The sequence below is a fragment of the Anser brachyrhynchus genome (assembly GCF_964034855.1).
Source record: "Anser brachyrhynchus genome assembly, chromosome: 9".
NCBI classification, from domain to species: domain Eukaryota; kingdom Metazoa; phylum Chordata; class Aves; order Anseriformes; family Anatidae; genus Anser; species Anser brachyrhynchus.
Window position 1 is genome coordinate 27207913 of NC_137703.1, and position 26207 is coordinate 27234119.

The following is a 26207-nucleotide window of genomic DNA, read 5'->3' on the forward strand; positions in this document are numbered from 1 at the left end:
CTGAAGTGCATTCCCAGTGGTGCCAGTGCACTCTCTGCACTCACTGCACTGCATCCCCAGTGGTGCCAGTGCGCTCTCTGGAGTCACAGCACTGCATCCCAAGTGGTGCCAGTGCACTCTCTGGACTCACTGCACTGCTTCCCCAGTGGTGCCAGTGCACTCTCTGGACTCACTGCACTGCATCCCCAGTGGTGCCAGTGCACTCACTGGACTCACTGCAGTGCATCCCCAGTGGTGCCAGTGCACTCTCTGGAGTCACTGCACTGCATCCCCAGTGGTGCCAGTGCACTCTCTGGACTCACTGCACTGCATCCCCAGTGGTTCCAGCGCACTCTCTGGACTCACTGCACTGCATCCCCAGTAGTGCTAGTGCACTCTGTGGACTCACTGTACTGCATCCCCAGTGGTGCCAGTGCACTCTCTGGACTCACTGAAGTGCATTCTCAGTGGTGCCACTGCACTCTCTGGACTCACTTCAGTGCATACCCAGTGGTGCCAGTACACTCTCTGGACTCACTGCAGTGCATCCCCAGTGGTGCCAGTGCACTCTCCGGACTCACTGCACTGCATCCCCAGTGGAGCCAGTGCACTCTCTGGACTCACTGCAGTGCATCCGCAGTGGTGCCATTGCACTCTCTGGACTCATCGCACTGCATCCCCTGTGGTGCAAGAGCACTCTCTGGACTCACATCAGTGCATCACCAGTGGTGCCAGTGCACTCTCTGGACTCACTGCACTGCATCCCCAGTGGTGCCAGAGCACTCTCTGGACTCACTGCACTGCATCCCCAGTGGTGCTAGTGCACTGTGTGGACTCACTGTACTGCATCCCCAGTGGTGCCAGTGCACTCACTGGACTCACTGTACTGCATCCCCAGTGGTGCCAGTGCACTCTCTGGACTCACTGAACTGCATCCCCAGTGGTGCCAGTGCACTCTCTGGACTCACTGAAGTGCATTATCAGTGGTGCCAGTGCACTCTCTGGACTCACTGCACTGCATCCCCAGTAGTGACAGTGCACTCTCTGGACTCACTGCAGTGCATCCCCAGTGGTGCCAGTGCACTCTCTGGACTCACTGAAGTGCATCGCCAGTGCACTCTCTGGACTCACTGCAGGGCATCCCCGAGGAGCCAGTGTACTCTCAGGACTCACTGCAGTGCATCCCCAGTGGTGCCAGTGCACTCTCTGGACTAACTGCACTGCATCCCCAGTGGTGCCAGTGCAGTCTCTGGACTCACTGCACTGCACCCCAATGCTGCCAGTGCACTCTCTTGACTCACTACACTGCATCCCCAGTGGTGCCAGTGCACTCACTGGATTCACTGCAGTGCATCCCCAGTGGTGCCAGTGCACTCTCTGGACTCACTGCACTGCATCCCCAGTGGTGGCAGTGCACTCTCTGGACTCACTGCACTGCATCACCTGTGGTGCCAGTGCACTCTCTGGACTCACTGCACCGCATCCGCAGTAGTGCCAGTGCACTCTCTAGAGTCACTGCGCTGCATCCCCAGTTGTGCCAGTGCACTCTCTGGACTCACTGCAGCGCATCCCCAGTGGTGCCAGTGCACTCTCTGGAGTGACTGCAGTGCATCCCCAGTGGTGCCAGTGCACTCTCTGGACTCGCGTCACTGCATCCCCAGTGGTGCCAGTGCACTCTCTGGACTCGCGTCACTGCATCCCCAGTGGTGCCAGTGCGCTCTCTGGAGTCACAGCACTGCATCCCAAGTGGTGCCAGTGCACTCTCTGGACTCACTGCACTGCTTCCCCAGTGGTGCCAGTGCACTCTCTGGACTCACTGAAGTGCATTCTCAGTGGTGCCACTGCACTCTCTGGACTCACTTCAGTGCATACCCAGTGGTGCCAGTACACTCTCTGGACTCACTGCAGTGCATCCCCAGTGGTGCCAGTGCACTCTCTGGACTCACTGCACTGCATCCCCAGTGGAGCCAGTGCACTCTCTGGACTCACTGCAGTGCATCCGCAGTGGTGCCATTGCACTCTCTGGACTCATCGCACTGCATCCCCTGTGGTGCAAGAGCACTCTCTGGACTCACAGCAGTGCATCACCAGTGGTGCCAGTGCACTCTCTGGACTCACTGCACTGCATCCCCAGTGGACCCAGTGCACTCTCTGGACTCACTGCACTGCATCCCCAGTGGTGCTAGTGCACTGTGTGGACTCACTGTACTGCATCCCCAGTGGTGCCAGTGCAATCTCTGGACTCACTGCAGTGCATCCCCAGTGGTGCCAGTGCACTCTCTGGACTCACTGCACTGCATCCCCAGTGGTGCCAGTGCACTCTCTGGACTCACTGAACTGCATCCCCAGTGGTGCCAGTGCAATCTCTGGACTCACTGCAGTGCATCCCCAGTGGTGCCAGTGCACTCTCTGGACTCACTGAAGTGCATTATCAGTGGTGCCAGTGCACTCTCTGGACTCACTGCACTGCATCCCCAGTAGTGACAGTGCACTCTCTGGACTCACTGCAGTGCATCCCCAGTGGGGCCAGTGCACTCTCTGGACTCACTGTGCTGCATCCCCAGTGGTGCCAGTGCACTCTCTAGACTCACTGCACTGCATCGCCAGTGCACTCTCTGGACTCACTGCAGGGCATCCCCGGTGGAGCCAGTGTACTCTCAGGACTCACTGCAGTGCATCCCCAGTGGTGCCAGTGCACTCTCTGGACTCACTGCACTGCATCCCCAGTGGTGCCAGTGCACTCTCTGGACTCACTGCACTGCACCCCAATGCTGCCAGTGCACTCTCTGGACTCACTGCACTGCATCCCCAGTGGTGCCAGTGCACTCACTGGATTCACTGCACTGCATCCCCAGTGGTGCCAGTGCACTCTCTGGACTCACTGCACTGCATCCCCAGTGCTGCCAGTGCACTCTCTGGACTCACTGCACCACCTGTGGTGCCAGTGCACTCTCTGGACTCACTGCACCGCATCCGCAGTAGTGCCAGTGCACTCTCTAGATTCACTGCGCTGCATCCCCACTTGTGCCAGTGCACTCTCTGGACTCACTGCAGCGCATCCCCAGTGGTGCCAGTGCACTCTCTGGAGTGACTGCAGTGCATCCCCAGTGGTGCCAGTGCACTCTCTGGACTCGCGTCACTGCATCCCCAGTGGTGCCAGTGCACTCTCTGGACTCACTGAAGTGTATCCCCAGTGGTGCCAGTGCACTCTCTGGACTCAATTCAGTGCATTCCCGGTGGTGCCAGCGCACTCTCTGGACTCACTGCAGTGCATCCCCAGTGGTGCTACTGCACTCTGGACTCACTGCAGTGCATCCCCAGTGGTGACAGTGCACTCTCTAGAGTCACTGTATTGCATCCCCAGTGGTGCCAGTGCACTCTCTGGACTCACCGCACTGCACCCTGAGTGGTGCCAGTGCACTCTCTGGACTCACTGCACCGCATCCCCAGTGGTTCCAGTGCACTCTCTAGAGTCACTGCACTGCATTCCCAGTGGTGCCAGTGCACTCTCTGGACTCACTGCACCGCATCCCCAGTGGTGCCAGTGCACTCTCTGGAGTGACTGCAGTGCATCCCCAGTGGTGCCAGTGCACTCTCTGGACTTGCGTCAATGCATCCCCAGTGGTGCTAATGCACTCTGGACTCACTGCACTGCATCCCGAGTGGTGCCAGTGCACTCTCTGGACTCACTGCACTGCATCCCCAGTGGTGCCAGTGCACTCTCTGGACTCACTGCAGTGCATCCCTAGTGGTGCCAGTGCACTCTCTGGACTCACTGCACTGCATCCCCTGTGCTGCCAGTGCTCTCTCTGGACTCACTACACTGCATCCACAATGGTGCCAGTGCACTCTCTGGACTCACTGCAGTGCATCACCTGTGGTGCCAGTACACTCTCTGGACACACTGAAGTGCATTCTCAGTGGTGCCAGTGCACTCTCTGGACTCACTGCGCTGCATCCCCAGTGGTGCCAGTAGACTCACTGTACTCACTGCACTGCATCCCTAGTGGTGCCAGGGCACTCTCTGCAGACACTGCAGTGCATCCCCAAAGGTGACAGTGAACTCTCTGGACTCACTGCACTGCATCCCCAGTGGTGCCAGTGCACTCTCTGGACTCACTGCACTACTCCAGCCGCGGCAGTCGCTCCAGCCGCGGTAGCCCTCCAGCCTCGGCAGCCGCGGCAGCCGCTCCAGCCGCTCCAGCCGCGGCAGCCGCTCCGTCCGCAGCATACGCGGCAGACTCTCCAACCGCGGCAGCCGCTCCAGCCGTGGCAGCCGCTCCACTCGGTAGCGGCTGGAGCGGCTGCCGCGGCTAGAGCGGCTGGAGCGGCTGCCGCGGCTGGAGCTCCTGCCGCGTTTGGAGCGGTTACCGCGGCTGGAGCGGCTGGAGCGGCTGGCGCGGCTGGAGCGGCTGCCGCGGCTGGAGGGGCTAACGCGGCTGGAGAGGCTGACGCGGTTGAAGCGTCTAGAGCTTCTGCCGCGGCTGGAGGGGCTACCGCGGCTGGAGCGGTTGACGCGGCTGGAGCGGAAACCGAGGCTGGAGCGCCACTCTCTGGACTCACTGCACTGCATCACCAGTGGTGCCAGTGCACTCACTGGACTCACTGCACTGCATCCCCAGTGGTGCCAGTGCACTCTCTGGACTCACTGCACTGCATCCCCTGTGGTGCCAGTGCACTCTCTGGACTCACTGCACTGCATCCACAGTGGTGCCAGTGCACTCTCTGGACTCACTGCACTGCATCCCCAGTCGTGCCAGTGCACTCTCTGGACTCACTGCAGTGCATCCCCAGTGGTGCCAGTGCACTCTCTGGACTCACTGCAGTGCATCCCCAGGGGTGCAAGTGCACTCTGTGGACTCACTGCAGTGCATCCCCAGTGGTGCCAGTGCACTCTCTGGACTCACTGCACTGCATCCCCAGTGCTTTCAGTGCACTCTCTGGACTCACTGCACTGCATCCCCAGTGGTGCCAGTGCACTCTCTGGACTCACTGCAGGGCATCCCCAGTGGTGCCAGTGCGCTCTCTGGACTCACTGCAGGGCATCCCCACTGGTGCCAGTGCACTCTCTAGACTCACTGCACTGCATCCCCAGTCCTGCCAGTGCACTCTCTTGACTCACTGCACTGCATCCCCAGTGGAGCCAGTGCACTCCCTGGACTCACTGCACTGCTCCAGCCGCGGCAGCCGCTCCAGCCGCGGTAGCCCTCCAGCCGTGGCAGCCGCTCCACTCGGTAGCGGCTGGAGCGGCTGCCGCGGCTGGATCGGCTGGAGCGTCTGCCGCGGCTGGAGCGGCTGCCGCGGATGGAGAGGCTGGCGCGGCTGGAGGGGCTGGAGCGGCTGTCGCGGCTGGCGCGGCTGGAGCGGCTGACGCGGCTGGAGCGTCTAACGCGGCTGGAGGGGCTACCACGGGGTTTACTCGGCTGGAGCGGATGCCGAGGCTGGAGCGGCACTCTCTGGACTCACTGAAATGCATTCTCAGTGGTGCCAGTGCACTCTCTGGACTCACTGCTCTGCATCCCCAGTGGTGCTAGTGCACTCTGGACTCACTGCAGTGCATCCCCAGTGGTGCCATTGCACTCTTTGGACTCACTGCACCGCATTCCCACTGGTGTCAGTGCACTCTGTGGACTCACTGCACTGCATCCCCAGTGGTGCCAAAGCACTCTCTGGACTCCAGGCACCGCATCCCCAGTGGTGTCAGTGCACTCTCTGGACTCCCGGCACCCTATTCCCAGTGGTGTCAGTGCATTCTCTGGACTCACGGCACTGCATCCCCAGTGGTGCCAGTGCACTCTCTGGACATAACTGCAGTGCATTCCCAGTGTTGCCGGGGCACTCTCTGGACTCACAGCACTGCATGCCCAGTGGTGCCAGTGCACTCTCTGGACTCACTGCATTGCATCCCCAGTGGTGTCAGTGCACTCTCTGGACTCACTGCAGGGCATCCCCAGTGGTGCCAGTGCACTCTCTGGACTCACTGCACTGCATCCCCAATGGTGCCAGTGCACTCTCTTTACTCACTGCACTGCATCCCCAAGGTGCCAGTGCACTCTCTGGACTCACTGCACTGCTCCAGCCGCGGCATCCGCTCCAGCCTCGGCATCCGCTCCAGCCGCGTTAACCGCTCCAGCCGCGGTAGCTCCTCCAGCCGCGCCAGCCGCTCCAGCCGCGGCAGACGCTCCAGCCGCTCCAGCCGCGGCATCCGCTCCAGCCGCTCCAGCCGCGGCAGCCGCTCCAACCTCGGCAGCCGCTCCAGCCGCGGCAGCCGCTCCAGCCGATCCAGCCGCGGCAGCCGCTCCAGCCGCTACGGAGTGGAGCGGCTGCCACGGCTGGAGGGCTACCGCGGCTGGAGCGGCTGCCGCGGCTGGAGCAGTGCAGTGAGTCCAGGGAGTGCAAAGGCACCAGTGGGGATGGAGTGCAGTGAGTCCAAAGACTTCACTGTCACCACTGGGAATGCAGTGCAGTGAGTCCAGAGAGTGCACTAGCACCACTGGGGATGCAGTGCAGTGAGTCCAGAGAGTGCACTGGCACCACTGGGGATGCACTGCAGTGAGTCCAGTGAGTGCACTGGCACCACTGGTGATGCTGTGCAGTGAGTCCAGAGAGTGCACTGGCACCACTGGTGATGCAGTGCAGTGAGTCCAGAGAGTGGCGCTCCAGCCTCGGTTTCCGCTCCAGCCGCGTCAACCGCTCCAGCCGCGGTAGCCCCTCCAGCCGCGGCAGACGCTCTAGACGCTCCAACCGCGTCAGCCTCTCCAGCCGCGTTAGCCCCTCCAGCCGCGGCAGCCGCTCCAGCCGCGGCAGCCGCTCCAGCCGCTCCAGCCGCGGTAACCGCTCCAGCCGCGGCAGCCGCTCCAGCCGCTACCGAGTGGAGCGGCTGCCACGGCTGGAGCGGTTGCCGTGGTTGGAGCGCTTGCCGCGTTTGGAGCGGCTGCCGCGGCTTCCGCGGCTGGAGCGGCTGCCGCGGTTGGAGAGTCTGCCGCGTATGCCGCGGACGGAGCGGCTGCCGCGCTGGAGCGGCTGCCGCGGCTGCCGCGGCTGCCGAGGCTGGAGGGCTACCGCGGCTGGAGCGACTGCAGCACAGAGGATGCAGTGCAGTGAGTCCAGAGAGTGCTCTGGCAGCACTGGGGATGCACTGCAGTGAGTCCAGAGAGTGCACTGGCACCACTGGGGATGCAGTGCAGTGAGTCCAGAGAGTGCACTGGCACCTTTGGGGATGCACTGCAGTGTCTGCAGAGAGTGCCCTGGCACCACTAGGGATGCAGTGCAGTGAGTCCAGAGAGTGCACTGGCACCACTGGGGATGCAGTGCAGTGAGTCCAGAGAGTTCACTGGCACCACTGGAGATGCACTTCAGTGAGTGTAGAGACAGCACTGGCACCACTGGGGATGCAGTGCAGTGAGTCCAGTGAGTGTACTGGCACCACTGGGGATGCAGCGCAGTGAGTCCAGAGAGTGCACTGGCACCACTGAGAATGCACTTCAGTGTGTCCAGAGAGTGCACTGGCACCACTGGTGATGCACTGCAGTGAGTCCAGAGAGTGCACTGGCACCACTGTGGATGCAGTGCAGTGAGTCCAGAGAGAGCACTGGCAGCACTGGGGATGCAGTGCAGTGAGTCCAGAGAGTGCACTGGCACCACTGGGGATGCACTGCAGTCACTCCAGAGAGTGCACTGGCACCACCGGGGATGCGGTGCAGTGAGTCCAGAGAGTGCACTGGCACCACTGGGGATGCAGTGCAGTGAGTCCAGAGAGTGCACTGGAACCACTGGGGATGCGGTGGCGGGAGTCCAGAGAGTGCTTTGGCACCACTGGGGATGCAGTACAGTGAGTCCAGAGAGTGCACTGGCACCACTGGGGATGCACTGCAGTGAGTCCAGAGAGTGCACTGGCACCACTGGGGATGCACTGCAGTTAGTCCAGAGTGCACTAGCACCACTGGGGATGCACTGCAGTGAGTCCAGAGAGTGCACTGGCACCACCGGGAATGCACTGCAGTGAGTCCAGAGAGTGCACTGGCACCACTGGGGATGCAGTGCAGTGAGTCCAGAGAGTGCACTGGCACCACTGGGGATGCACTGCAGTGAGTCCAGAGTGCACTAGCACGACTGGGGATGCACTGCAGTGAGTCCAGAGAGTGCACTGGCACCACCGGGAATGCACTGCAGTGAGTCCAGAGAGTGCACTGGCACCACTGGGGATGCACTTCAGTGAGTCCAGAGAGTGCACTGACTCCACTGGGGATGCAGTGACGCGAGTCCAGAGAGTGCACTGGCACCACTGGGGATGCACTGCAGTCACTCCAGAGAGTGCACTGGCACAACTGGGGATACAGCGCAGTGACTCTAGAGAGTGCACTGGCACCACTGCGGATGCGGTGCAGTGAGTCCAGAGAGTGCACTGGCACCACTGGGGATGCACTGCAGTGAGTCCAGAGAGTGCACTGGCAGCACTGGGGATGCAGTGCAGTGAGTCCAGAGAGTGCACTGGCAGCACTGGGGATGCAGTGCAGTGACGCCAGAGAGTGCACTGGCAGCACTGGGGATGCAGTGCAGTGAGTCCAGAGAGTGCTCTGGCACCACTGGGGATGCAGCGCAGTGAGTCCTGAGAGTACACTGGCTCCACCGGGGATGCCCTGCAGTGAGTCCAGAGAGTGCACTGGCAGCACTGGGGATGCAGTGCAGTGAGTCCAGAGAGTGCTCTGGCACCACTGGGGATGCAGCGCAGTGAGTCCAGAGAGTGCTCTGGCACCACTGGGGATGCAGCGCAGTGAGTCCAGAGAGTGCACTGGCACCACTGGGGATGCACTGCAGTGAGTCCAGAGAGTGCACTGGCACCACTGGGGATGCACTACAGTGAGTCCAGGGATAGCACTGGCACCACTGGGGATGCAGTGCAGTGAGTCCAGAGAGTGCACTGGCACCACTGGGGATGCAGTGCAGTGAGTACAGAGAGTGCACTGGCACCATTGGAGATGCAGTGCAGTGTCTGCAGAGAGTGCCCTGGCACCACTAGAGATGCAGTGCAGTGAGTCCAGAGAGTGCACTGGCACCACTGATAATGCACTTCAGTGTGTCCAGAGAGTGCACTGGCACCACTGGTGAAGCACTGCAGTGTGTCCAGAGAGTGCACTGGCACCACTGGGGATGCACTGCAGTCACTGCAGAGAGTGCACTGGCACCACTGGGGATGCAGTGCAGTGAGTCCAGAGACTGCACTGGCACCACTAGGGATGCACTGCAGTGAGTCCAGAGAGTGCACTGGCACCACTGGGGATGCACTGCAGTGAGTCCAGAGAGTGCACTGGCACCACTCGGGATGCAGTGCAGTGAGTCCAGAGAGTGCATTAGCACCACTGGGGATGCATTGACGCGAGTCCAGAGAGTGCACTGGCACCACTGGGGATGCGGTGCAGTGAGTCCAGAGAGTGCACTGGCACCACTGGGGATGCAGTACAGTGAGTCCAGAGAGTGCACTGGAACCACTTGGGATGCGGTGGCGGGAGTCCAGAGAGTGCTTTGGCACCACTGGGTACGCAGTACAGTGAGTCCAGAGAGTGCACTGGCACCACTGTGGATGCAGTGCAGTGACTCTAGAGAGTGCACTGGCACCACTGGGGATGCACTGCAGTGAGTCCAGAGAGTGCACTTGCACCACTGGGGATGCACTGCAGTGAGTCCACAGAGTGCACTGGCACCACTGGGGATGCAGTGCAGTGAGTCCAGAGAGTGCACTGGCACCAATGGGGATGCAGTGCAGTGAGTCCACAGAGTGCACTGGCACCAATGGGGATGCAGCGCAGTGAGTCCAGAGAGTGCTCTGGCACCACTGGAGATGCAGTGCAGTGAGTCCAGAGAGTGCACTGGCACCACTGGGGATGCACTGCAGTGAGTCCAGAGAGTGCACTGGCACCACTGGGGATGCATTACAGTGAGTCCAGGGATAGCACTGGCACCACTGGGGATGCAGTGCAGTGAGTCCAGAGAGTGCACTGGCACCACTGGGGATGCAGTGCAGTGAGTACAGAGAGTGCACTGGCACCACTAGAGATGCAGTGCAGTGAGTCCAGAGAGTGCACTGGCACCACTGGGGATGCAGTGCAGTGAGTCCAGAGAGTTCACTGGCACCACTGGAGATGCACTTCAGTGAGTGTAGAGACTGCACTGGCACCACTGGGGATGCAGTGCAGTGAGTCCAGTGAGTGTACTGGCACCACTGGGGATGCAGCGCAGTGAGTCCAGAGAGTGCACTGGCACCACTGATAATGCACTTCAGTGTGTCCAGAGAGTGCACTGGCACCACTGGGGATGCACTGCAGTGAGTCCAGAGAGTGCACTGGCACCACTGGGGATGCACTGCAGTCACTGCAGAGAGTGCACTGGCACCACTGGGGATGCAGTGCAGTGAGTCCAGAGAGTGCACTGGCACCACTGTGGATGCACTGCAGTCACTGCAGAGAGTGCACTGGCACCACTGGGGATGCGCTGCAGTGAGTCCAGAGAGTGCACTGGCACCACCGGGGATGCGGTGCAGTGAGTCCAGAGAGTGCACTGGCACCACTGGGGATGCAGTGCAGTGAGTCCAGAGAGTGCACTGGAACCACTTGGGATGCGGTGGCGGGAGTCCAGAGAGTGCTTTGGCACCACTGGGTATGCAGTACAGTGAGTCCAGAGAGTGCACTGGCACCACTGTGGATGCAGTGCAGTGACTCTAGAGAGTGCACTGGCACCACTGGGGATGCAGTGCAGTGAGTCCAGAGAGTGCACTGGCACCACTCAGGGTGCAGTGCGGTGAGTCCAGAGAGTGCACTGGCACCACTGGGGATGCAGTACAGTGAGTCCAGAGAGTGCACTGGCACCACTGGGGATGCACTGCAGTGAGTCCAAAGACTGCACTGGCACCGCTGGGGATGCACTGCAGTGAGTCCAGAGAGTGCACTGGCACCACTAGGGATGCACTTCAGTGAGTCCAGAGAGTGCACTGGCGCCACTGGGGATGCAGTGACGCGAGTCCAGAGAGTGCACTGGCACCACTGGGGATGCAGTGCAGTGACTCTAGAGAGTGCACTGGCACCACCGCGAATGCACTGCAGTGAGTCCAGAGAGTGCACTGGCACCACTGGGGATGCAGTGCAGTGAGTCCAGAGAGTGCACTGGCACCACTGGGGATGCACTGCAGTGAGTCCAGAGTGCACTAGCACCACTGGGGATGCACTGCAGTGAGTCCAAAGACTGCACTGGCACCGCTGGGGATGCACTGCAGTGAGTCCAGAGAGTGCACTGGCACCACTAGGGATGCACTTCAGTGAGTCCAGAGAGTGCACTGGCACCACTGGGAATGCATTGCAGTGAGTCCAGAGAGTGCACTGGCACAATTGGGGATGCAGCGCAGTGACTCTAGAGAGTGCACTGGCACCACTGCGGATGCGGTGCAGTGAGTCCAGAGAGTGCACTGGCACCAATGGGGATGCAGTGCAGTGAGTCCAGAGAGTGCACTGGCAGCACTGGGGATGCAGTGCAGTGAGTCCAGAGAGTGCACTGGCACGACAGGTGATGCACTCCAGTGAGTCCAGAGAGTGCACTTGCACCACGGGGGATGCAGTGCAGTGATGCCAGAGAGTGCACTGGCACCACTGGGGATGCAGTGCAGTGAGTCCAGAGCGTGCACTGGCACCACTGGGGATGCACTGCAGTGAGTCCTGAGAGTACACTGGCTCCACCGGGGATGCCCTGCAGTGAGTCCAGAGAGTGCACTGGCAGCACTGGGGATGCAGTGCAGTGAGTCCAGAGAGTGCTCTGGCACCACTGGGGATGCAGCGCAGTGAGTCCAGAGAGTGCACTGGCACCACTGGGGATGCCCTGCAGTGAGTCCAGAGAGTGCACTGGCACCACTGGGGATGCACTACAGTGAGTCCAGGGATAGCACTGGCACCACTGGGGATGCAGTGCAGTGAGTCCAGAGAGTGCTCTGGCACCACTGGGGATGCACTTCAGTGAGTCCAGAGAGTGCACTGGCACCACTGGGGATGCACTGCAGTGAGTCCAGAGAGTGCACTGGCACCACTGGGGATGCACTACAGTGAGTCCAGGGATAGCACTGGCACCACTGGGGATGCAGTGCAATGAGTCCAGAGAGTGCACTGGCACCACTGGGGATGCGGTGCGGTGAGTCCAGAGAGTGCACTGGCACCACTGGGGATGCACTGCAGTGAGTCCAGTGAGTGCACTGGCACAACTGGGGATGTAGTGCAGTGACTCGAGAGAGTGCACTGGAACACCTGGGGATGCAGTGCCGCGAGTCCAGAGAGTGCACTGGCACCACTGGGGATGCGGTGTAGGAGGTCCAGAGAGTGCATTGGCACCACTGGGGATGCAGTGCAGTGACTCCAGAGAGTGCACTGGCACCACTGGGGATGCACTGCAGTGAGCCCAGAGAGTGCACTGGCACCACTGGGGATGCGGTGCCGGGAGTCCAGAGAGTGCTTTGGCACCGCTGGGGATGCACTGCAGTGAGTCCAGAGAGTGCACAGGCACCACTGGGGATGCAGTGCAGCAAGTCCAGAGAGTTCACTGGCACCACTGGGGATGCAGTGCAGTGAGTCCAGTGAGTGTACTGGCACCACTGGGGATGCACTGCAGTGAGTCCAGAGAGTGCATTGGCACCACTTGGGATGCACTGCAGTGAGTCCAGAGAGTGCACTTGCACCACTGGGGATGCACTGCAGTGAGTCCACAGAGTGCACTGGCACCACTGGGGATGCAGTGCAGTGAGTCCAGAGAGTGCACTGGCACCAATGGGGATGCAGTGCAGTGAGTCCACAGAGTGCACTGGCACCAATGGGGATGCAGCGCAGTGAGTCCAGAGAGTGCTCTGGCACCACTGGAGATGCAGTGCAGTGAGTCCAGAGAGTGCACTAGCACCACTGGGGATGCAGTGCAGTCAGTCCAGTGAGTGTACTGGCACCACTGGGGATGCCCTTCAGTGAGTCCAGAGAGTGCACTGGCACCACTGGGGATGCACTGCAGTGAGTCCACAGAGTGCACGGGCTCCACTGGGGATGCACTGCAGTGAGTCCACAGAGTGCACTGGCACCACTGGGGATGCAGTGCAGTGAGTCCAGAGATCGCACTGGCTCCACTGGGGATGCAGTGCAGTGAGTCCAGAGAGTGCACTGGCACCACTGGGGATGCAGTGCAGTGAGTCCAGAGAGTGCTCTGGCACCACTGGGGATGCTGTGCAGTGAGTCCAGAGAGTGCAGTGGCACCACTGGGGATGCACTGCAGTTACTTCAGAGAGTGCACTGGCACCACTGGGGATGCGGTGCGGTGAGTCCAGAGAGTGCACTGGCACCACTGGGGATGCATTGCAGTGAGTCCAGAGAGTGCACTGGCACCACTGAGAATGCCCTTCAGTGAGTCCAGAGAGTTTACTGGCAGCAGTGGGGATGCACATCAGTGAGTCCAGAGAGCGCACTGGCACCACTGGGGATGCAGTGCAGTGAGTCCAGAGAGTGCACGGGCTCCACTGGGGATGCAGTGCAGTGAGTCCAAAGACTGCACTGGCACCGCTGGGGATGCACTGCAGTGAGTCCAGAGAGTGCACTGGCACCACTGGGGATGCAGTGCAGTGAGTCCAGAGAGTGCACGGGCTCCACTGGGGATGCAGTGCAGTGAGTCCAGAGAGTGCACTGGCAACACTGGGGATGCAGTGCAGTGAGTCCAGAGAGTGCACTGGCACCACTGGGGATGCAGTGCAGTGAGTCCAGAGAGTGCACTGGCACCACTGGGGATGCAGTGCAGTGAGTCCAGAGAGTGCACTGGCACCAATGGGGATGCAGTGCAGTGAGTCCAGAGAGTGCACTGGCACCACTGGGGATGCACTTCAGTGAGTCCAGAGAGTGCACTGGCACCACTGGGGATGCACAGCAGTGAGTCCAGAGAGTGCATTGGCACCACTGGGGATGCAGTGCAGTGAGTACAGAGAGTGCACTGGCACCACTGGGGATGCAGTGCAGTGAGTCCAGAGAGTGCACTGGCACCACTGGGGATGCAGTGCAGTGAGTCCAGAGAGTGCACTGGCACCACTGGGGATGCAGTGCAGTGAGTCCAGAGAGTGCACTGGCACCACTGGGGATGCAGTGCAGTGAGTCCAGAGAGTTCACTGGCACCACTGGAGATGCACTTCAGTGAGTGCAGAGACTGCACTGGCACCACTGGGGATGCAGTGCAGTGAGTCCAGTGAGTGTACTGGCACCACTGGGGATGCACTGCAGTGAGTCCAGAGAGTGCATTGGCACCACTTGGGATGCACTGCAGTGAGTCCAGAGAGTGCACTTGCACCACTGGGGATGCAGTGCAGTGAGTCCAGAGAGTGCACTGACACCACTGGGGATGCAGTGCAGTGAGTCCAGAGAGTGCACTGGCACCAATGGGGATGCACAGCAGTGAGTCCACAGAGTGCACTGGCACCACTGGGGATGCAGTGCAGTGAGTCCAGAGAGTGCACTGGCACCACTGGGGATGCAGTTCAGTGAGTCCAGAGAGTGCATTGGCACCACTGGGGATGCAGTACAGTGAGTCCAGAGAGTGCATTGGCACCACTGGGGATGCAGTGCAGTGAGTCCAGAGAGTGCACTGGCACCATTGGAGATGCAGTGCAGTGAGTCCAGAGAGTGCACTGGCACCACTGGGGATGCACTTCAGTGAGTCCAGAGAGTGCACTGGCACCACTGGGGATGCACTGCAGTGAGTCCACAGAGTGCACTGGCACCACTGGGGATGCACTGCAGTGAGTCAAGAGAGTGCACTGGCACCACTGGGGATGCAGTGCAGTGAGTCCAGAGAGTGCACTGGCACCAGAGGGAATGCACTGCAGTGAGTCCAGTGAGTGCACTGGCACCACTGGGGATGCAGTGCAGTGAGTGCAGGGAGTGCACTGGCACCACTGGGGATGCAGTGCAGTGAGTCCAGAGAGTGCAGTGGCACCACTGGGGATGCAGTGCAGTGAGTCCAGACAGTGCACAGGCAGCACTGGGGATGCAGTGCAGTGAGTCCAGAGAGTGCTCTGGCACCACTGGAGATGCAGTGCAGTGAGTCCAGAGAGTGCACTAGCACCACTGGGGATGCAGTGCAGTGAGTCCAGAGAGTGCACTGGTACCACTGGTGATGCACTGCAGTGAGTCCAGAGAGTGCACTGGCACCACTGGGGATGCGGTGCGGTGAGTCCAGAGAGTGCACTGGCACCACTGGTGATGCACTGCAGTGAGTCCAGAGAGTGCACTGGCACCACTGAGAATGGCCTTCAGTGAGTCCAGAGAGTGCACTGGCACCACTGGGGATGCACTGCAGTGAGTCCTCAGAGTGCACTAGCACCACTGGGGATGCAGTGCAGTGAGTCCAGAGAGTGTACTGGCACCACTGGGGATGCACTGCAGTGAGTCCAGAGAGTGCACTGGCACCACTGGGGATGCAGTACAGTGAGTCCAGAGAGCGCACTGGCACCACTGGGGATGCAGTGCAGTGAGTCCAGAGAGTGCACTGGCACCACTGAGAATGCACTTCAGTGAGTCCAAAGAGTGCACTGGCACCACTGGGGATGCAGTGCAGTGAGTCCAGAGAGTGCACTAGCACCACTGGGAATGTAGTGCAGTGAATCCAGTGAGTGCACTGGCACCACTGGGGATGCACTGCAGTGAGCCCAGAGAGTGCACTGGCACCACTGGAGATGCAGTACAGTGAGTCCAGTGAATGCACTGGCACCACTGGGGATGCAGTGCAGTGAGTCCAGAGAGTGCACTGGCACCACTGGGGATGCAGTATAGTGAGTCCAGTGAGTGCACTGGCACCACTGGGGATGCAGTGCAGTGAGTCCAGAGAGTGCACTGCCACCACTGGTGATGCACTGCAGTGAGTCCAGAGAGTGCACTGGCACCACTGATGATGCAGTACAGTGAGTCCAGTGAGTGCACTGGCACCACTGGGGATGTAGTGCAGTGACTCGAGAGAGTGCACTGGCACCACTGGGGATGCAGTGCAGTGACTCCAGAGAGTGTACTGGCACCACTTGGGATGCAGTGCAGTGAGTCCAGAGAGTGCACTGGCACCACTGGGGATGCAGTGCAGTGAGTCCAGAGAGTGCATTGGCACCACTGGGGATGCAGTGCAGTGAGTCCAGAGAGTGCACTGGCACCACTGGGGATGCACTGCAGTGAGTCCACAGAGTGCACTGGTACCTCTGGGGATGCAGTGCAGTGAGTCCAGAGAGTGCACTGGCACCACTCGGGATGCACTGCAGTGAGTCCAGAGAGTGCACTGGCACCACTGGGGATGCAGTGCAGTGAGTCCAGAGAGTGCACTGGCACCACTGGGGATGCAGTGCAGTGAGTCCAGAGAGTGCACTGGCACCACTGTGGATGAACTGCAGTCACTGCAGAGAGTGCACTGGCACCACTGGGGATGCACTGCAGTGAGTCCAGAGAGTGCACTGGCACAACTGGGGATGCAGCGCAGTGACTCTAGAGAGTGCACTGGCACCACTGCGGATGCGGTGCAGTGAGTCCAGAGAGTGCACTGGCACCACTTGGGATGCAGTGCAGTGAGTCCAGAGAGTGCACTGGCAGCACTGGGGATGCAGTGCAGTGAGTCCAGAGAGTGCACTGGCACGACACGTGATGCACTCCAGTGAGTCCAGAGAGTGCACTTGCACCACGGGGGATGCAGTGCAGTGACGCCAGAGAGTGCACTGGCACCACTGGGGATGCACTGCAGTGAGTCCTGAGAGTACACTGGCTCCACCGGGGATGCCCTGCAGTGAGTCCAGAGAGTGCACTGGCAGCACTGGGGATGCAGTGCAGTGAGTCCAGAGAGTGCACTGGCACCACTGGGGATGCAGCGCAGTGAGTCCAGAGAGTGCACTGGCACCACTGGGGATGCCCTGCAGTGAGTCCAGAGAGTGCACTGGCACCACTGGGGATGCACTACAGTGAGTCCAGGGATAGCACTGGCACCACTGGGGATGCAGTGCAGTGAGTCCAGAGAGTGCTCTGGCACCACTGGGGATGCACTTCAGTGAGTCCAGAGAGTGCACTGGCACCACTGGGGATGCACTGCAGTGAGTCCAGAGAGTGCACTGGCACCACTGGGGATGCACTACAGTGAGTCCAGAGAGTGCACTGGCACCACTGGAGATGCAGTGCAGTGAGTCCAGAGAGTGCACTGGCACCACTGGGGATGCAGTGCAGTGAGTCCAGAGAGTGCACTGGCACCACTGGGGATGCAGTGCAGTGAGTCCAGTGAGTGCACTGGCACAACTGGGGATGTAGTGCAGTGACTCGAGAGAGTGCACTGGAACCACTGGGGATGCAGTGCCGCGAGTCCAGAGAGTGCACTGGCTCCACTGGGGATGCGGTCCCGGAGGTCCAGAGAGTGCATTGGCACCACTGGGGATGCAGTGCAGTGACTCCAGAGAGTGCACTGGCACCAGTGGGGATGCACTGCAGTGAGCCCAGAGAGTGCACTGGCACCACTGGGGATGCGGTGCCGGGAGTCCAGAGAGTGCTTTGGCACCGCTGGGGATGCACTGCAGTTACTCCAGAGAGTGCACAGGCACCACTGGGGATGCAGTGCAGCAAGTCCAGAGAGTTCACTGGCACCACTGGGGATGCAGTGCAGTGAGTCCAGTGAGTGTACTGGCACCACTGGGGATGCACTGCAGTGAGTCCAGAGAGTGCATTGGCACCACTTGGGATGCACTGCAGTGAGTCCACAGAGTGCACTGGCACCACTGGGGTGCAGTGCAGTGAGTCCAGAGAGTGCACTGGCACCAATGGGGATGCACAGCAGTGAGTCCACAGAGTGCACTGGCACCACTGGGGATGCAGCGCAGTGAGTCCAGAGAGTGCTCTGGCACCACTGGAGATGCAGTGCAGTGAGTCCAGAGAGTGCACTAGCACCACTGGGGATGCAGTGCAGTCAGTCCAGTGAGTGTACTGGCACCACTGGGGATGCCCTTCAGTGAGTCCAGAGAGTGCACTGGCACCACTGGGGATGCACTGCAGTGAGTCCACAGAGTGCACGGGCTCCACTGGGGATGCACTGCAGTGAGTCCACAGAGTGCACTGGCACCACTGGGGATGCAGTGCAGTGAGTCCAGAGATCGCACTGGCTCCACTGGGGATGCACTGCAGTGAGTCCAGAGAGTGCAGTGGCACCACTGGGGATGCAGTGCAGTGAGTCCAGAGAGTGCTCTGGCACCACTGGGGATGCAGTGCAGTGAGTCCAGAGAGTGCAGTGGCACCACTGGTGATGCACTGCAGTTACTCCAGAGAGTGCACTGGCACCACTGGGGATGCGGTGCGGTGAGTCCAGAGAGTGCACTGGCACCACTGGGGATGCACTGCAGTGAGTCCAGAGAGTGCACTGGCACCACTGAGAATGCCCTTCAGTGAGTCCAGAGAGTGTACTGGCACCACTGGAGATGCACATCAGTGAGTCCAGAGAGCGCACTGGCACCACTGGGGATGCAGTGCAGTGAGTCCAGAGAGTGCACTGGCAACACTGGGGATGCAGTGCAGTGAGTCCAGAGAGTGCACTGGCACCACTGGGGATGCAGTGCAGCAAGTCCAGAGAGTGCACTGGCACCACTGGGGATGCAGTGCAGTGAGTCCAGAGAGTGCACTGGCACCAATGGGGATGCAGTGCAGTGAGTCCAGAGAGTGCACTGGCACCACTGGGGATGCACTTCAGTGAGTCCAGAGAGTGCATTGGCACTACTGGGGATGCAGTACAGTGAGTCCAGTGAGTGCACTGGCACCACTGGGGATGTAGTGCAGTGACTCGAGAGAGTGCACTGGCACCACTGGGGATGCAGTGCAGTGACTCCAGAGAGTGTACTGGCACCACTGTGGATGCACTGCAGTGAGTCCAGAGAGTGCACTGGCACCACTGGGGATGCAGTGCAGTGAGTCCAGAGAGTGCATTGGCACCACTGGGGATGCAGTGCAGTGAGTCCAGAGAGTGCACTGGCACCACTGGGGATGCACTGCAGTGAGTCCACAGAGTGCACTGGCACCACTGGGGATGCACTGCAGTGAGTCCAGAGAGTGCACTGGCACCACTCGGGATGCACTGCAGTGAGTCCAGAGAGTGCACTGGCACCACTGGGGATGCAGTGCAGTGAGTCCAGAGAGTGCACTGGCACCACTGGGGATGCAGTGCAGTGAGTCCAGAGAGTGCACTGGCACCACTGGGGATGCACTGCAGTCACTGCAGAGAGTGCACTGGCACCACTGGGGATGCACTGCAGTGAGTCCAGAGAGTGCACTGGCACAACTGGGAATGCAGCGCAGTGACTCTAGAGAGTGCACTGGCACCACTGCGGATGCGGTGCAGTGAGTCCAGAGAGTGCACTGGCACCACAGGTGATGCAGTGCAGTGAGTCCAGAGAGTGCACTGGCAGCACTGGGGATGCAGTGCAGTGAGTCCAGAGAGTGCACTGGCACGACAGGTGATGCACTCCAGTGAGTCCAGAGAGTGCACTTGCACCACGGGGGATGCAGTGCAGTGACGCCAGAGAGTGCACTGGCACCACTGGGGATGCAGTGCAGTGAGTCCAGAGCGTGCACTGGCACCACTGGGGATGCACTGCAGTGAGTCCTGAGAGTACACTGGCTCCACCGGGGATGCCCTGCAGTGAGTCCAGAGAGTGCACTGGCACCACTGGGGATGCAGTGCAGTGAGTCCAGAGAGTGCACTGGCACCACTGGGGATGCAGCGCAGTGAGTCTATAGAGTGCACTGGCACCACTGGGGATGCCCTGCAGTGAGTCCAGAGAGTGCACTGGCACCACTGGGGATGCACTACAGTGAGTCCAGGGATAGCACTGGCACCACTGGGGATGCAGTGCAGTGAGTCCAGAGAGTGCTCTGGCACCACTGGGGATGCACTTCAGTGAGTCCAGAGAGTGCACTGGCACCACTGGGGATGCACTGCAGTGAGTCCAGAGAGTGCACTGGCACCACTGGGGATGCACTACAGTGAGTCCAGAGAGTGCACTGGCACCACTGGAGATGCAGTGCAGTGAGTCCAGAGAGTGCACTGGCACCACTGGGGATGCAGTACAGTGAGTCCAGAGAGTGCACTGGCACCACTGGGGATGCAGTGCAGTGAGTCCAGTGAGTGCACTGGCACAACTGGGGATGTAGTGCAGTGACTCGAGAGAGTGCACTGGAACCACTGGGGATGCAGTGCCGCGAGTCCAGAGAGTGCACTGGCTCCACTGGTGATGCGGTCCCGGAGGTCCAGAGAGTGCATTGGCACCACTGGGGATGCAGTGCAGTGACTCCAGAGAGTGCACTGGCACCAGTGGGGATGCACTGCAGTGAGCCCAGAGAGTGCACTGGCACCACTGGGGATGCGGTGCCGGGAGTCCAGAGAGTGCTTTGGCACCGCTGGGGATGCACTGCAGTTACTCCAGAGAGTGCACAGGCACCACTGGGGATGCAGTGCAGCAAGTCCAGAGAGTTCACTGGCACCACTGGGGATGCAGTGCAGTGAGTCCAGTGAGTGTACTGGCACCACTGGGGATGCACTGCAGTGAGTCCAGAGAGTGCATTGGCACCACTTGGGATGCACTGCAGTGAGTCCACAGAGTGCACTGGCACCACTGGGGTGCAGTGCAGTGAATCCAGAGAGTGCACTGGCACCAATGGGGATGCACAGCAGTGAGTCCACAGAGTGCACTGGCACCACTGGGGATGCAGCGCAGTGAGTCCAGAGAGTGCTCTGGCACCACTGGAGATGCAGTGCAGTGAGTCCAGAGAGTGCACTAGCACCACTGGAGATGCAGTGCAGTCAGTCCAGTGAGTGTACTGGCACCACTGGGGATGCCCTTCAGTGAGTCCAGAGAGTGCACTGGCACCACTGGGGATGCACTGCAGTGAGTCCACAGAGTGCACGGGCTCCACTGGGGATGCACTGCAGTGAGTCCAGAGAGTGCACTGGCACCACTGGGGATGCAGTGCAGTGAGTCCAGAGATCGCACTGGCTCCACTGGGGATGCACTGCAGTGAGTCCAGAGAGTGCAGTGGCACCACTGGGGATGCAGTGCAGTGAGTCCAGAGAGTGCTCTGGCACCACTGGGGATGCTGTGCAGTGAGTCCAGAGAGTGCAGTGGCACCACTGGTGATGCACTGCAGTTACTCCAGAGAGTGCACTGGCACCACTGGGGATGCGGTGCGGTGAGTCCAGAGAGTGCACTGGCACCACTGGGGATGCACTGCAGTGAGTCCAGAGAGTGCACTGGCACCACTGAGAATGCCCTTCAGTGAGTCCAGAGAGTGCACTGGCACCACTGGGGATGCACATCAGTGAGTCCAGAGAGCGCACTGGCACCACTGGGGATGCAGTGCAGTGAGTCCAGAGAGTGCACTTGCACCACTGAGAATGCACTTCAGTGAGTCCAAAGACTGCACTGGCACCGCTGGGGATGCACTGCAGTGAGTCCAGAGAGTGCACTGGCACCACTGGGGATGCAGTGCAGTGAGTCCAGAGAGTGCACTGGCAACACTGGGGATGCAGTGCAGTGAGTCCAGAGAGTGCACTGGCACCACTGGGGATGCAGTGCAGCAAGTCCAGAGAGTGCACTGGCACCACTGGGGATGCAGTGCAGTGAGTCCAGAGAGTGCACTGGCACCAATGGGGATGCAGTGCAGTGAGTCCAGAGAGTGCACTGGCACCACTGGGGATGCACTTCAGTGAGTCCAGAGAGTGCACTGGCACCACTGGGGATGCAGTGCAGTGAGTCCAGAGAGTGCATTGGCACCACTGGGGATGCAGTGCAGTGAGTCCAGAGAGTGCACTGGCACCATTGGAGATGCAGTGCAGTGAGTCCATAGAGTGCACTGGCACCACTGGGGATGCAGTGCAGTGAGTCCAGAGAGTGCACTGGCACCACTGGGGATGCAGTGCAGTGAGTCCAGAGAGTGCACTGGCACCACTGGGGATGCACTGCAGTGAGTCCAGAGAGTGCATTGGCACCATGGGGATGCACTGCAGTGAGTCCAGAGAGTGCACTTGCACCACTGGGGATGCAGTGCAGTGAGTCCAGAGAGTGCACTGACACCACTGGGGATGCAGTGCAGTGAGTCCAGAGAGTGCACTGGCACCAATGGGGATGCACAGCACTGAGTCCACAGAGTGCACTGGCACCACTGGGGATGCAGTGCAGTGAGTCCAGAGAGTGCACTGGCACCAATGCGGATGCAGTACAGTGAGTCTAGAGAGTGCATTGGCACCACTGGGGATGCAGTGCAGTGAGTCCAGAGAGTGCACTGGCACCATTGGAGATGCAGTGCAGTGAGTCCAGAGAGTGCACTGGCACCACTGGGGATGCAGTGCAGTGAGTCCAGAGAGTGCACTGGCACCACTGGGGATGCAGTGCAGTGAGTCCAGAGAGTGCACTGGAACCACTGGGGATGCGGTGGCGGGAGTCCAGAGAGTGCTTTGGCACCACTGGGGATGCAGTACAGTGAGTCCAGAGAGTGCACTGGCACCACTGGGGATGCAGTGCAGTGACTCTAGAGAGTGCACTGGCACCACTGGGGATGCGGTGCAGTGAGTCCAGAGAGTGCACTGGCACCACTCAGGGTGCAGTGCAGTGAGTCTAGAGAGTGCACTGGCACCACTGGGGATGCAGTACAGTGAGTCCAGAGAGTGCACTGGCACCACTGGGGATGCAGTGCAGTGAGTCCAGAGAGTGCACTGGCACCACTGGGGATGCACTGCAGTTAGTCCAGAGTGCACTAGCACCACTGGGGATGCACTGCAGTGAGTCCAGAGAGTGCACTGGCACCACCGGGAATGCACTGCAGTGAGTCCAGAGAGTGCACTGGCACCACTGGGGATGCAGTGCAGTGAGTCCAGAGAGTGCACTGGCACCACTGGGGATGCAGTGCAGTGAGTCCAGAGTGCACTAGCACCACTGGGGATGCACTGCAGTGAGTCCAGAGAGTGCACTGGCACCACCGGGAATGCACTGCAGTGAGTCCAGAGAGTGCACTGGCACCACTGGGGATGCACTTCAGTGAGTCCAGGGAGTGCACTGGCACCACTGGGGATGCAGTGACGCGAGTCCAGAGAGTGCACTGGCTCCACTGGGGATGCAGTGACGCGAGTCCAGAGAGTGCACTGGCACCACTGGGGATGCACTGCAGTCACTCCAGAGAGTGCACTGGCACAACTGGGGATGCAGCGCAGTGACTCTAGAGAGTGCACTGGCACCACTGCGGATGCGGTGCAGTGAGTCCAGAGAGTGCACTGGCACCACTGGGGATGCACTGCAGTGAGTCCAGAGAGTGCACTGGCAGCACTGGGGATGCAGTGCAGTGAGTCCAGAGAGTGCACTGGCACCACTGGGGATGCAGTGCAGTGACGCCAGAGAGTGCACTGGCAGCACTGGGGATGCAGTGCAGTGAGTCCAGAGAGTGCACTGGCACCACTGGGGATGCACTGCAGTGAGTCCTGAGAGTACACTGGCTCCACCGGGGATGCCCTGCAGTGAGTCCAGAGAGTGCACTGGCAGCACTGGGGATGCACTGCAGTGAGTCCAGAGAGTGCACTGGCACCACTGGGGATGCAGCGCAGTGAGTCCAGAGAGTGCACTGGCACCACTGGGGATGCCCTGCAGTGAGTCCAGGAATAGCACTGGCACCACTGGGGATGCACTGCAGTGAGTCCAGAGAGTGCTCTGGCACCACTGGGGATGCACTTCAGTGAGTCCAGAGAGTGCACGGGCTCCACTGGGGATGCACTGCAGTGAGTCCAGAGAGTGCACTGGCACCACTGGGGATGCACTACAGTGAGTCCAGGGATAGCACTGGCACCACTGGGGATGCAGTGCAGTGAGTCCAGAGAGTGCACTGGCACCACTGGGGATGCAGTGCAGTGAGTACAGAGAGTGCACTGGCACCATTGGAGATGCAGTGCAGTGTCTGCAGAGAGTGCCCTGGCACCACTAGAGATGCAGTGCAGTGAGTCCAGAGAGTGCACTGGCACCACTGGGGATGCAGTGCAGTGAGTCCAGAGAGTTCACTGGCACCACTGGAGATGCACTTCAGTGAGTGTAGAGACTGCACTGGCACCACTGGGGATGCAGTGCAGTGAGTCCAGTGAGTGTACTGGCACCACAGGGGATGCAGCGCAGTGAGTCCAGAGAGTGCACTGGCACCACTGATAATGCACTTCAGTGTGTCCAGAGAGTGCACTGGCACCACTGGTGATGCACTGCAGTGAGTCCAGAGAGTGCACTGGCACCAGTGTGGATGCAGTGCAGTGAGTCCAGAGAGAGCACTGGCAGCACTGGGGATGCAGTGCAGTGAGTCCAGAGAGTGCACTGGCACCACTAGGGATGCACTGCAGTGAGTCCAGAGAGTGCACTGGCACCACTGGGGATGCACTGCAGTGAGTCCAGAGAGTGCACTGGCACCACTCGGGATGCAGTGCAGTGAGTCCAGAGAGTGCATTAGCACCACTGGGGATGCATTGACGCGAGTCCAGAGAGTGCACTGGCACCACTGAGGATGCACTGCAGTCACTACAGAGAGTGCACTGGCACCACCGGGGATGCGGTGCAGTGAGTCCAGAGAGTGCACTGGCACCACTGGGGATGCAGTGCAGTGAGTCCAGAGAGTGCACTGGAACCACTTGGGATGCGGTGGCGGGAGTCCAGAGAGTGCTTTGGCACCACTGGGTATGCAGTACAGTGAGTCCAGAGAGTGCACTGGCACCACTGTGGATGCAGTGCAGTGACTCTAGAGAGTGCACTGGCACCACTGGGGATGCTGTGCACTGAGTCCAGAGAGAGCACTGGCACCACTCAGGGTGCAGTGCGGTGAGTCCACAGAGTGCACTGGCACCACTGGGGATGCAGTACAGTGAGTCCAGAGAGTGCACTGGCACCACTGGGGATGCAGTGCAGTGAGTCCAGAGAGTGCACTGGCACCACTGGGGATGCACTGCAGTGAGTCCAGAGTGCACGGGCACCACTGGGGATGCACTGCAGTGAGTCCAGAGAGTGCACTGGCACCACCGCGAATGCACTGCAGTGAGTCCAGAGAGTGCACTGGCACCACTGGGGATGCAGTGCAGTGAGTCCAGAGAGTGCACTGGCACCACTGGGGATGCACTGCAGTGAGTCCAGAGTGCACTAGCACCACTGGGGATGCACTGCAGTGAGTCCAGAGAGTGCACTGGCACCACCGGGAATGCACTGCAGTGAGTCCAGAGAGTGCACTGGCACCACTAGGGATGCACTTCAGTGAGTCCAGAGAGTGCACTGGCACCACTGGGGATGCAGTGACGCGAATCCAGAGAGTGCACTGGCTCCACTGGGGATGCAGTGACGCGAGTCCAGAGAGTGCACTGGCACCACTGGGGATGCACTGCAGTCACTGCAGAGAGTGCACTGGCACCACTGGGGATGCAGTGCAGTGAGTCCAGAGAGTGCACTGGCACAATTGGGGATGCAGCGCAGTGACTCTAGAGAGTGCACTGGCACCACTGCGGATGCGGTGCAGTGAGTCCAGAGAGTGCACTGGCACCACAGGTGATGCAGTGCAGTGAGTCCAGAGAGTGCACTGGCAGCACTGGGGATGCAGTGCAGTGAGTCCAGAGAGTGCACTGGCACGACAGGTGATGCACTCCAGTGAGTCCAGAGAGTGCACTTGCACCACGGGGGATGCAGTGCAGTGACGCCAGAGAGTGCACTGGCACCACTGGGGATGCAGTGCAGTGAGTCCAGAGCGTGCACTGGCACCACTGGGGATGCACTGCAGTGAGTCCTGAGAGTACACTGGCTCCACCGGGGATGCCCTGCAGTGAGTCCAGAGAGTGCACTGGCAGCACTGGGGATGCAGTGCAGTGAGTCCAGAGAGTGCTCTGGCACCACTGGGGATGCAGCGCAGTGAGTCCAGAGAGTGCACTGGCACCACTGGGGATGCCCTGCAGTGAGTCCAGAGAGTGCACTGTCACCACTGGGGATGCACTACAGTGAGTCCAGGGATAGCACTGGCACCACTGGGGATGCAGTGCAGTGAGTCCAGAGAGTGCTCTGGCACCACTGGGGATGCACTTCAGTGAGTCCAGAGAGTGCACTGGCACCACTGGGGATGCAGTGCAGTGAGTCCAGAGAGTGCACTGGCACCACTGGGGATGCACTACAGTGAGTCCAG

General features: G+C 60.2%; 1 long non-coding RNA gene across 1 annotated transcript in view; it reads left to right on the forward strand.

Annotated features, from left to right (window-relative positions):
• The window catches only part of LOC308199704, an 87952-nt gene that overhangs the window by 7991 nt on the left and 53754 nt on the right, over window positions 1–26207 (forward strand). The window lies entirely within an intron of this gene.